This window comes from Leptinotarsa decemlineata, unplaced genomic scaffold (genome assembly GCF_025532065.1).
Source record: "Leptinotarsa decemlineata unplaced genomic scaffold, Ldec_3_MD MMD2_tig00002974_RagTag_RagTag, whole genome shotgun sequence".
Classification (NCBI taxonomy): Eukaryota; Metazoa; Arthropoda; class Insecta; order Coleoptera; family Chrysomelidae; genus Leptinotarsa; species Leptinotarsa decemlineata.
In genome coordinates, this window is record NW_027412578.1 from 7009607 (window position 1) to 7022403 (window position 12797).

The window sequence follows — 12797 nt, forward strand, 5'->3', positions numbered from 1 at the left end:
ATACTTGTGTGATACTTCAGGTCAAATAAAATTTTTTGTGAATTCATATAATTAAGTTTCAATTCTAAATGTAGAAAATTCAAAATATGAAATGTAGAGGAGTACACAGTGTATAATAAACTAAAATCCAGGTGTGCCGAAATAATTATTTGAAAATTAAACAATCATGACACTTATCCACATATTAACACACATATGCATATATATATTCATTATGAGTTGTTAAAAAAAATCATTATCATCGTTTTGGTAGATTTTTTTTCTACTCCATTTCACTTGACTTCAAAACTAATTAATACAGTTCATTGTATGATTTTCACTATAAAGGGGTTTACAGAAAACGCGAAACTTGTTTCGCTATACACTAGCTTTCTGAAGCGAAAAATAATGATTTTTTGAAAATGATGATTTTTTCATACAATAAAATATTAATTAGTTCAAATATGGATTTTCATCAAGTATTGGCTAGTTCTATTCAATCATTTGACTTTGTTTGATGATTTTTCCTGGCAAATTTCTTGAAGATTGTGATTCTGTGTTAATGAATTCTTCAAAATGTATAGTTTTGCATAGAGTTTTCACGAAAAATGTCAAATATTCCTTGAAAGTTGTTATTCATTGTTGAGGAATTCTTCGGAGTGAATAGTTTTGCATAGAGTTGTTATTGAAGATGTCACAGGTTACTTAAAGATTGTCATTCTGTGTTGAGGAATTTTTAAATGAATAGGTTTTCTATACAGCGTTCTGAAAGATGTCAAGATATCGCATAGACACCAAGCAATACAGCTGAATTATGCATATACCTTCAATTTGCAATGAGTCGTCGACATATAGGACAAACAGAAAACGTCCCAAGATCGAGCCCTAGAGTACGTTAGATTATTCAGAAAAAAATCTTGTTGACAAAGTTAATGAATAAATATAAAAGAATACATAAATGTCATATGAATATAAAAATATAGATAAAATACAATGTAAACTTATATATAAAAACCCTGAATAAAAAACCACAAACTATGGTTGAAACATACATGCACATTAAACATGCTAAGTTAAAAATGATTGGCCTTCTTCGATTGACGACTTGTTTATTTCGTGGAAATTCATGTTCACTGAGGATACACTACAAAAACACACTTTTGTCTATTTTCCACTATATTTCTTTATTGTTGACAGGTTTCGGCTATTACACCATTTTCAAAACTAACTGATTACATTTAAAGCTGAGTAATTTATAGCTATGTTGCTTATTCTATCATAAATGATTTGATGTACCTGATATACCTGATACCCGGTATCTGCGTTTCATATACCTGTAAAATCCATGAACATAACAAAGCTTTCAATATAATGTAGGTTTTGGGAACTGGATTATAGGTTCAGGAAAGGACTATTATTTAGATCAAGTTGTTCATACAGGACAATAGAATTGGGATTTTTCTTTGACCTGTTTATTTCCATAGATTCCAACAGATTCATTTTCAGATCATTTTTCCTTTTTCGCATGTGTGTAGGATCTTTAAATTATCTTTATCTATTTTATGTTTCGAATTTTGAAGATGTTCGTACATTAATGATTTTTCATCCGAAATGACATGTTCGTGGTACCTTGTATCAGAATTTCTCCCAGTTTGGTCTATATATATGACGAGGCATTATGATAGAATGAGCAACATAGGTATTAATTACTCAGATTCAAATGTAATCAATTAGTTTTGAAAATGGTGTAATAGCCGAAATCGGTCAACAATAAAGAAATATAGTGGAAAATAGACAAAAGTGTGTTTTCGTAGTGTATCCTCAGTAAAAATGATTGGAATGAAACTCAGTCAAACTGTAATACGGTCTACTACTCAAAATTTCTTCAATCATTTTTCTGTACTCATTGGAATCAATGTTCATCTCTTTAGTGTACCTAATTCGGAAAATGGTTATAAATCTTCACACCATTGTAAAATAAGGAGTCCTTGACCAGACAGTTGCAAGAAATTGGTAATTTTAAATTTTTTTGCACGCTCTGACGAGTTGTATAGTGATGGGTGGTAACCTCAAATTTCACAAGATGTTTCTTAATCAAACACACTGTTTCCAGAATGAAAAGAGCTACAACCGTCAACATTTTTTTATCTATAAACAGTTGCCTGCATGAGTTACGAGGTTTAGGCTTTGCACAAGTATCGTGGCCTGAACGTTTAAAGTTCATTTGCTTTTTAGATTCATTGAGTATATCTATACCTTCACTATGCCTCAAAATGGGGGGTTCGGCCCTACACCGCAACCCGCATGGGTTTATTGTGACTCACACCTATCCACACTCGACCAAATAAATCCAGCTTCTCAACTGAGCCGGTTAGTTTGTATGGTGAGTGGTTTTTTAGATCAGATGGTGAGAGTACGGGTTTGTCGAACTCTAAAAACCTGATTTGGTCCCGAGCGGGCCAGGCACAACGTATGTGCTCTGGTGTTTCATCATTTTCCAAACGAGGCGACACACATTGTCTTCCGACAGTCCGAGTCTCTGTATAAGATGATTCAAATGACAGTGAGCTGTAAGAAGTCCTGTTAGACTGTTTTTTATCAAGCTTCGAACGGTGAATAAACGCCTTGGAATAAGCCAATCCTTGAAGATTCAGCCGTTCAGTCTTTGTTTTGCAAAGCCTAAAGCAGTGCCAATGACAGGTCCTGGTCCGATAAAGCTTCTTGCAGCGCCTTTCTTTGCAAGGAAGTCAGTAGCCTCATTGCCTTCCAGGCCAGTATGGCCGGTATAGTCCTGAAGTAAGTCAGGTTGAACATTTTTCAGCATGTAGAATTATCCATTACAGAAATACTATATTTCATCTCACTCACGTCAGGTAACAGACAATTTGAAAAAAATATTTATTATTTTTATTAAATGTTTACGCATCAGAAAGGCAACGCACACAACTCCCAACAAATGTCATATTCATTGTTACTGATTCCGCGATACATGTATTTGCAAGCTGGAAAATGGAGTCGATTTACAGATATCAGATAACTGTTTTTGGTCTTCTTCTTTGAGAACATTTAGCTGATGAATGTTATTGTCCTTAGAATGTGACAATATATGCATATCTCATGCGAACGGTCGAGAATAAATCAAACCATTTCAAATCATTCTTATCTGTGCAGAAGAATATCTTCAATTTTTACACTGTGGAAATGTTATGCATTGATAGCGAAGTTCTAGCATAAGAGGACTTCAAACAGATCCCCTTGAATGTAAGGTTCGAATAAATATTCACATCAGGCCATGTGCATTAATCTAGGCATTATACAGGTGAACAGTGTGTGAACTGTGAAAGGATGAGAGTCTGGCATGAATTGGGTTTTGTCTGAGTATTTAGGTATGCTCGGTGCTAGTAAATTAATCTTTAGGCTGTCTGGATACACAGAGTGTAACTAAATAAGTGTAAAACATTCAAGGAGGTGATTCCTCATCGGAAAATAGATAGGATCTTTTATATAAAGAAATTCCATTGGAGCATCCCTTGCTAAGATACAACCTCTTAAAAGGGGTACATAAAATTTGTATAAACTTTTTTTTCACAAGCACTAAATAAGTTACAATATTGAAATAACCCTGACGTTTCGTACTACCAAAAAGACACTTAGCCAGTCATTCATTTGGTTGTAAGGGGTGGAAAACGCAACCCCTAAAATTTATTTCCAATGTAACTTTTTGCCTTATTATTTGTTCACCATTTAAAAATTAATTTCCGATAGCCTGTTCCATTCTAAACAAAAAATGTCTCTTGGATTTTTTGCAGGTATAATGAAACTTGCTTTTTGAACCTGAAATTATTATCCAACATCAAGCCAAGATTTGTTTCCTCCGGTACTATATTTAGAGTTATACCATTCAGAGAAATATTTACTTGAGGTAAATACCTTTGTCATAATAACTTGGGACCAAACATAAGGACCAACGTTTTATTAGGGTTGAGTTGCAGTACGTGTTTCACAGAAGAATCATGAATGTTTTGAAGTTCAGTTTTGATGTCAGCAACAGCTTCATTCAGCAATTCTGGTTTGAACGATACATATAGTTGGATTTCGTCAACGTAAGCATGATACTTACAGAGATTGATCTTGGTCAGTATATTTGAGGAATATAAACTGAAAAGTAAAGGCCCAAGTATAGATCCTTGCGGAACACCGCGCATTAATCTCACTGATTCAGATAGTTCGCCTTCGAGTTTCACCATTTGATGTCTGTGAAGTATTCTTGCATCATCTTAACGGCTGTTTTTGAGAAGCCAATATAATTGAGCTTGGATATAAGTATTTCTGGATTCAATGAGTCGAAACAGTATGCTCGATTCATAAAAATAAAACTAGCATGTACACTCCCGGAACGAATTGTCACAACACCAGACAGAACCATATGCTTCACTTACCTATTCCAAAATTCACCTTGACTCAGCATTCTCTAATTTATGAAAGTATTGAAGTATATAATCACCTACCATACCATTCTAAAAAATAGCACAGATATCAAAAAGTTCCGAAGTACAGTTAGAGATCTTTTAATCAAAAAAGCTTATTATTCGATCCATGAATTCTACCATGATAACCTATAATGTTCACCTAAACTCATCTGTCTTCTTAATGTGTTATTTGTGAATTTGCTATGTTTGTATTTTTCATATTTTATGCCATGTATTGTATTTTGTATTTTTCATATTTTATGACATTCATTTGATTTTTGTACAAGACTTCGTCAATAAGATACTAATCTTCCGACAATGAAGCATATTGATTGATTGATTGATTGAATGCTCCATTTAGTCCAGTAAGATCAATAACGGGATGTCTTCTGTATCTGTTGCTGCCAATATGTCATCCGTTATTTTAAGCAAAGCTGTTGTACAGCTATGTAGAGGCCTAAAACCCGACTGAAACAGAGGCATTAGATTGAAGTTACTTATAATTATTCCCTGATTTGTATGTTCAAATTGCGTTCCAATAACTTAGACATGTTGGGAAAATTATGAAATATTTTATAAATAATCGTTGAATCACAATCAGAGAATTTTCTGAGGGTGTCAGCTTATCGGTTAGCTCTTCCCATGCATTATTTTTGAAAATTTTTGCATGAATCGTGTGGCAGCAAAGTTCGTTCCAAACTTGCTGAATTGTTATTGAAAATACCATCACATCACAGCATCGTGTTAGGAATCACACTTTGAATGGTAAGACATCGTTATTCCTCAGCTCGTACAAGTTTCTCAACTTCTGAGAGTGGTCGTTTGTATGGGGTCGACAGCTGATTATCGGAAAAACAGATTTTAAACAGATTTTTCAAACATGAGCATCGTTCAGGAATTCTTGAATAACATTAACAGCGATCTAGAAAAGGTAACGAAACATGGGTATATGGCTATGACATCGCAACCAAAGTCTAATCGTCCCAGTGGAAGAGCTAACAGGAGCCAAGACCAAAAATAGCACACCAAGTTCGATAAAATGTTAAGATTTTCCTCAATGTTTTCTTCGTTCAACAAAGCGTAGTGCGTACCTCAGGAGTTTCTGCCACATGATCGTATGGACAATAAGGATTATCACAAAAATGTACCTGCCCACTTGTGCTGGCTTGTCATTTTTTGACCAAAAACAAAACCGTAGGTAATCATGCCGCAGCTGCCGTATTCACCAGATTTGGCTCCTGCGATTTTTTTCTATTCCAATGATTGAAGAGACCCATTGAAGGATGGCGTTTTGCGACGATTGAGAAAAAAAAACCGAATTGCTGAGAGCTCAAGGACAAGGCAAAAGTGTAGGGGAGACCGGGGTTTGTTGGGCACAGGGATTGGTACATTCGTAAAATTTCGGAATCCGTTCGGCTAACAACAGCGTTGCTCGCATCTATCGGAAAGTATTTGAATACGCGCCAGTTGAAGACAAATATCATTGATGTGTGGGCGTTTTTTTTTTTTTAGTTTCAGTTGGTGCACGTGGTTTTGTCAACCATGAGTAAATATTTATGAGTTTGAAATATTTGTAATATCAGTTTTATTGCTTTTTCGATAACAACAGAGTATCTATATTAGAAAAATTCGCACTTTTGTTAATACTTACCAAATATAAAATTTTGATTTATAATGCAAGAGGCTGTTTGGTACAGTATACCAAGCAATCCCGGGGGCTAGCTTTACGATGTTTTTCTTGTTTTGCTACTAGGTGGTTTTTTTACAAAACCTTCATTTGAATGCGTACGTTTAAAAAATCGGAAAGAGGCAAAACACCCCGGATATTATGTTAAGGGCGGTCAGAGCCGTAACATTGGAAGGGCAATCTCTAAGATCTGCTGCTAGTGACTTCGAAATTCCATTCAACCCATTAAGAAGATGTTGCTTCAAGTTTACACTAGAGGAACTGCAATCAGAAAGAGAAATGCCTTCAACAGTTGTTAGAAACTTCAAAAATAGACAGGAAGGTTTTTCAAAAAATATAATTGATGATCTTGTTTCTAGTAAAATTTTTGGTTTTAGATTTTCACCGAGCTTCGGAAGTCCAATCTCACAGATTACATAAAAAAAGCTGCCGATATTTACTATGGTCTCACGCCCAAAGAGGTGAAAAGATTAGCCTATTTATATGCAACTTGTTTGCATCTGATGGTTCTAAATAGCTGGAAGAAAAATGAGACTGCAGGCCCCGACTGGTTTGCATCATTTTCAAAGCGAAATGCTGGATTGGCTATAAGGACACCTGGAGCCACCAGTTTGTCTAGAGCCACGAGCTTCAATGAAACAAATGTAGACAGATTTTTCAGCAATCTAGGAATTGTTTTTAGAAGGTATAACTTCAGTCCTGTGGACATCTGGAATATGGACGAAACAGGAGTTACTACAGTTCAGAGACCTGACCGAATTGTGGGTGGACGTGGTGTCAAACAAGTGGGAAGAGGTACTTCGGCAGAACGCGGTACGCTTGTAACTTTGGCGTGTGCTGTTTCTGCTGCTGGAAATACTGTACCACCTTTCTTAGTATTTCCTAGTGTTCATTTTAAGCCCCATTTCTCAGAGATGCCCGCCTGGAAGCGATGGAAGTGCCAATCTATCAGACTGAATGAAAGAAGTGCATTTTATACAATATATTCAGCATTTTATTCAATACTTCAAGGCGTCTAAAGAAAACCCTCTCCTACTTTTGATAAACAACCACGATTCGCATTTCTCTTCCGAAACACTAAATATCTGCAAAGATCACGGTGTAATAGTGTTATCCTCTTCGCGTCACTGTAGCCATAAGCTCCAACCGCTGTATCGCAGTGTGTGTGGACCGTTAAAGAAGTATGTCGATAGTGCTTATGATTCTTGGATGACTAATCGTCCGGGTGCAACGATGACCATTTATGACATACCCAGTATTGTTCGTACAGCACTACCATTAGCGGCAACTCCAAACAACAATACAGCTGGAATCCAGGTTTCCAGAATTTATTCATTTTATAGGGATATTTTCCTGGACAGTGAATTTATGGCTGCTCATGTTACAGATAAACCAGATACTATACAAGATTCGCAAGATATTGAGCAAAACGTAAATCCTGGTGAACTATTGGGAGTTAAAGCAAATCTACCTGAACTTGGTCGAATGACACCCATCGAAAAGGCTTTAAACCGTTGCAACAACCCCTTGCCAGACCAAGAGACTAATCACAACGAAGAAGTGCAACAATCTGGACCAAGCAGAATTGCAGAAAGTAAGACGCTCACGCCACAGAATTCTCAGTATCTCCAGTCATCTAACAAGGTAGCAACATGTAGTTTCACAGATCTCAAAAATTTGAAGCCGTTTCCAAAAGCCGCAGAAAGGAAAGTGCAACGAGGTCGCACAAAAAGAAAATCTGAAATATTGACAGATACGCCTATTGAAGATGCATTAGAAAAAGAAAAAAAAAAGAAAATAAAACGGGATAGATAAAAAAACAGGCCTTTGGCAAAACCAAAAAGAAAACAAAAAAACAAGCAAATGCGAAGAATTCAAAAAGCAGTGATGAAGAAACCTTCTGCCTGCTTTGCGTTGAACCCTGGTCAAATAGGTTGCCTAACGAGAAATGGATTCGGTGCACCCAATGCAAATTGTGGGCACATGAAAGATGCGCAGATGCGGGCTTGTTCAACGTTTGTCATAATTGTGATTCGGATAGTTCTGACTAGATTATTCAGGAAATAAAGTTTTTGGCTTTCTACTACTCCATCTGATACAAAAAAAATGGATGAGAGAATCTTCCAACGAAAGGAAGGATTGATCAATTTGAAAATAAGTAACTCTATACATGGATGTGTAGATCATGCAAAGAAGTAACTTTCAGACACAAACTGAAAGAAAGTCCTCCTGAAACAGCTACTTTCATATAAACATTGAATTACACGAAAGAAAAAAATCTTTCGAAACAAATACTTCTATATGAACACTGAATTATACAGAAGATACTTTTCTCTATTCAGTTTGTATATCGAACATTCGTGGAGGAATAAGAATCAGATATCATTCACATGAGTTCTACTTTGAATGAATGGTAATAAATTGTACTCACATGGAACACTGTCACCCTAACTGGTATACACGTGTTTCGCCTTAAGACACTTGCCCTAAGGCTCTTCAGTACCAAATTGGATAACATTATAGAAAATACACACACTTCATTCATGAATTACGATTTTGAATGTCACGGAATAAGCTTGATCTGCTTATGTCATCGATGACATCGTAATGACATTCATTCACCTATTTGATTTAATCCCAGCCATGAGGAATCTTATTTGATTTGAAAGGGTTATATTTTTAGGAGTGATTAATTTTTTGGGAAAGAAAGTTTTTGGCTTTCTACTACTCCATCTGATACAAAAAAAATGGATGAGAGAATCTTCCAAAGAAAGGAAGGATTAATCAATTTGAAAATAAGTAACTCTATACATGGATGTGTAGATCATGCAAAGAAGTAACTTTCAGACACAAACTGAAAGAAAGTCCTCCTGAAACAGCTACTTTCATATAAACATTGAATTACACGAAAGAAAAAATTCTTTCGAAACAAATACTTCTATATGAACACTGAATTATACAGAAGATACTTTTCTCTATTCAGTTTATATATCGAACATTCGTGGCGGAATAAGAATCAGATATCATTCACATGAGTTCTACTTTGAAGATTCTCTCATTCATTTTTTTTGTATCAGATGGAGTAGTAGAAAGCCAAAAACTTTCTTTCCCAAAAAATTAATCACTCCTAAAAATATAAATCTTTCAAATCAAATAAGATTCCTCATGGCTGGGATTAAAGCAAAAATGACATAAGCAGATCAAGCTTATTCCGTGACATTCAAAATCGTAATTCATGAATGGAGTGTGTGTATTTTCTATAATGTTATCCAATTTGGTACTGAAGAGCCTGAGAGCAAGTGTCTTAAGGCGAAACACGTGTATACCAGTTAGGGTGACAGTGTTCCATTTGAGTACAATTTATTACCATTCATTCAAAGTAGAACTCATGTGAATGATATCTGATTCTTATTCCTCCACGAATGTTCGATATACAAACTGAATAGAGAAAAGTATCTTCTGTATAATTCAGTGTTCATATAGAAGTATTTGTTTCGAAAGAATTTTTTCTTTCGTGTAATTCAATGTTTATATGAAAGTAGCTGTTTCAGGAGGACTTTCTTTCAGTTTGTGTCTGAAAGTTACTTCTTTGCATGATCTACACATCCATGTATAGAGTTACTTATTTTCAAATTGATTAATCCTTCCTTTCTTTGGAAGATTCTCTCATCCATTTTTTTTGTATCAGATGGAGTAGTAGAAAGCCAAAAACTTTCTTTCCCAAAAAATTAATCACTCCTAAAAATATAACCCTTTCGAATCAAATAGATTATTCACTTTTTCAACGGATAGGTACCGTTTTTTTGTATTATAATGTTTCTGCAGGTTGATTCTTTCATAAGAAAATTAAAACAATAATCATTTTCTCAATTTTCACCTTGACCAACCAACTCCAAGGTATGTACCAACCATCCCCAAATACGGGGTTGCTTGGAACACTTGCATCCTTGAGGAAAAAATTAAATTCTGGATTTAGGATAGGTCCAAACATCATGTAATTTGAAAATCATATGAACGAAACGACACCAATCTGGAAATCAAATGCATTTTCTCACTATCTATCAATAAAAAAAAAATTGAGGGGGGTTCAATTTGAAAAGCGTTCCAACCAGCCCCGGTCTCCCCTATTGTATCTGAGAAGGACTACTTCGAAGATTTTGAAATAGAAATTGATAACTAAATGACAACTGTTTGAGAAAAGTGAAAATTCATCAAATTGTCTGAATAGAGTAAGTATCCAGAACAAAATAATAGCACTTTCATTTATTTTCTTGTCAGCTGTCATCAATGCTTCAACAATAAATAGTGGGACTAAATATTCTCGTCCATAGGCTGGGTACCTTCTTATTTAGTGAAAATTTTGCCTATAGCGATTTTCGTGAATCCTCAACTTTTCAGGAAGACAAAAATCAAAATTCATATTTCTTTCATGCGAAAATTCAATACGAAACTAGCTTTCAGAACTACTCGTACATTCAACGAATTCTGGGCTACGGTTTTGAAGGCTAGAGGAGTCCAGTGTTGCTCAAACTGCCTTAGAGGAAGAATGATTCATTTATGCTTAGAATTGTTGACACTGGTTCTTGACAATAAATTTTCAGATGAATTCGAAAGTTCATTCAATAGCTCATTGCTCACACTCCTAGTAATTACAGGTAGAAAACAGGTTAAGGTTAGGTATCAGATAGATAGTGAAACCGATATAAACAATAACAATCTACTAGAAATGAATTTTATGATCCTCATTATGCATATATGAATATAAAAACTTCAACTTTTGCTTATATTCAACAATTTCAGCAGTTCTAATTTGTTTTTCGGCTGTTCTATGAGATATGTTCTTTGAAAAGAGTTCTAATGAATCCCTTAGTCTGTCCAATATATTTTTCGTCATATTCCTCGGAGACAAAATGTCGGATTGAAAATCTATTGACACATTCCGTAACGGGACAATGAAAATGTTTTTTGTTCTTATTGTTGGCGTTATCCGGAATATATCCGGAACTGATAGGGGCAATTCAAATTCAAAATCAAATCAAGTCAAGTCTTGATTCAAATCAAGTCGAAATTGAGCGAAGTTTTTTCTGTTTCAACCAACTTTATATCTCCAAGGTTTTCTATTTTCCGATGCTAGCCCTCCTTATCTTAGACACGAAATTCCAAGTGACATTCTCTGAAATAACCAAATGTTAATATTCCTAATGAGAAAGCCTGGAAGACTCATTTTGTGAATAGCTTAATGGATATATTGTCCTAATTGCTGCAGATAACTTATCCGGTCAATCTAGACATTGGAAGGTACATAAATTTACAAGGAGCTGCAAACGCGTGTAATCGTTGAAAACATAGTTTAAAATAAGATTTCAAAATTCCAAATGATTGCGATGCCTGGAAAAAAAATCAAAGGTCAAAAATCTCGAAAAAAATTGTTTTTTCGCGATTTTCAGGAAAACGGTGAGTTCTATCATAAAATAACATCACATAAAAATTATAGACCATAAAATTCTCTACAAAAAATGTATCAACACTTTTTTTTCTCAGAATCACCGTTTCTGAGATACGTGTACTCAGCGCGTTTTTTTAACGTGGTTTCCCCAGTAGGCCTATTCCACATGTCTGTTGTGATTTTGTCAAATTGAAAACTTGCATAATAAAATATATTAGGAAGGGTTGGAAATTATAAAAGCGATTGAAATTAAAAAAAAAGTAAGAATTGAGTCATAACCTTCAAATACTTCTTCTTGTCGTTCTTCTTCTTGATCTTCTTCTTCATGATCTTCTTCTTCTTCTTGATGTTCATCCTGGGTGTAGGTAAACTGCGTCAGGAGTGACGTATCGCATGTTTCCTCGTTGGTATCAAATGAATCATCCACTATTGGTGATTCAGCATTAGAACATGACTGGCCTTGACAATGTGTACATGCCAGAGAACACAACAGTCCAACTTTTTCACAACCACATTTAGCGCTGCAACCCTTTTTACAGTTGCAAAAAATTGCGTTCAGCAGTTTTTCCGGCGCTGGTGGGAGTAAAGTCTGAATAGGTTCTAATGCATTGTCAACCAACTTCCAACCCCAGTCTTTGGGGTCTAGCTGATAACCAAGCCATACTTGAACTTGGTAATATACCCGGAAAAGATGTTGATGAGCAGCAAATGAGGTTGGAGGAAGACAAGCTAATTGCACCTGTTTCTTATTCATAGTGTGTTTTACGAAACATGCATAACGATACTTATCTAAGCAGGTGGTTTTTTTCGGAGCTTTGTACATAGAAAGAAGAAACTGAATCCCGTTGGTGATAATTTCTTGTTCAGTCGAATTACTTTTTCTGAAAACTTCAGCATATTGAACCAAATCTTGTTTTTCAATCATTCTAAAGACTGTTGCTTTACCCCTCCTGTAAAATGCAGACGTCGTATCACAGCCAGTTATTGCGTGTAAAAATAGTACTTACATGATTTTGACTCTTTGCAAAAATAGACATTCTTATATTTATACTCATCTATACCAAAAGAAAAATATTTTTACTCAAATTACAACTTCAGAAATGTATATACGTGGCATAATTATGCATATAATGACGATTACAACTTTTTGACTCGTCGTATCTCAGAAACGGTGGCTCTAAGAGAAAAAAATATTGATACATTTTTTGTAGGGAAT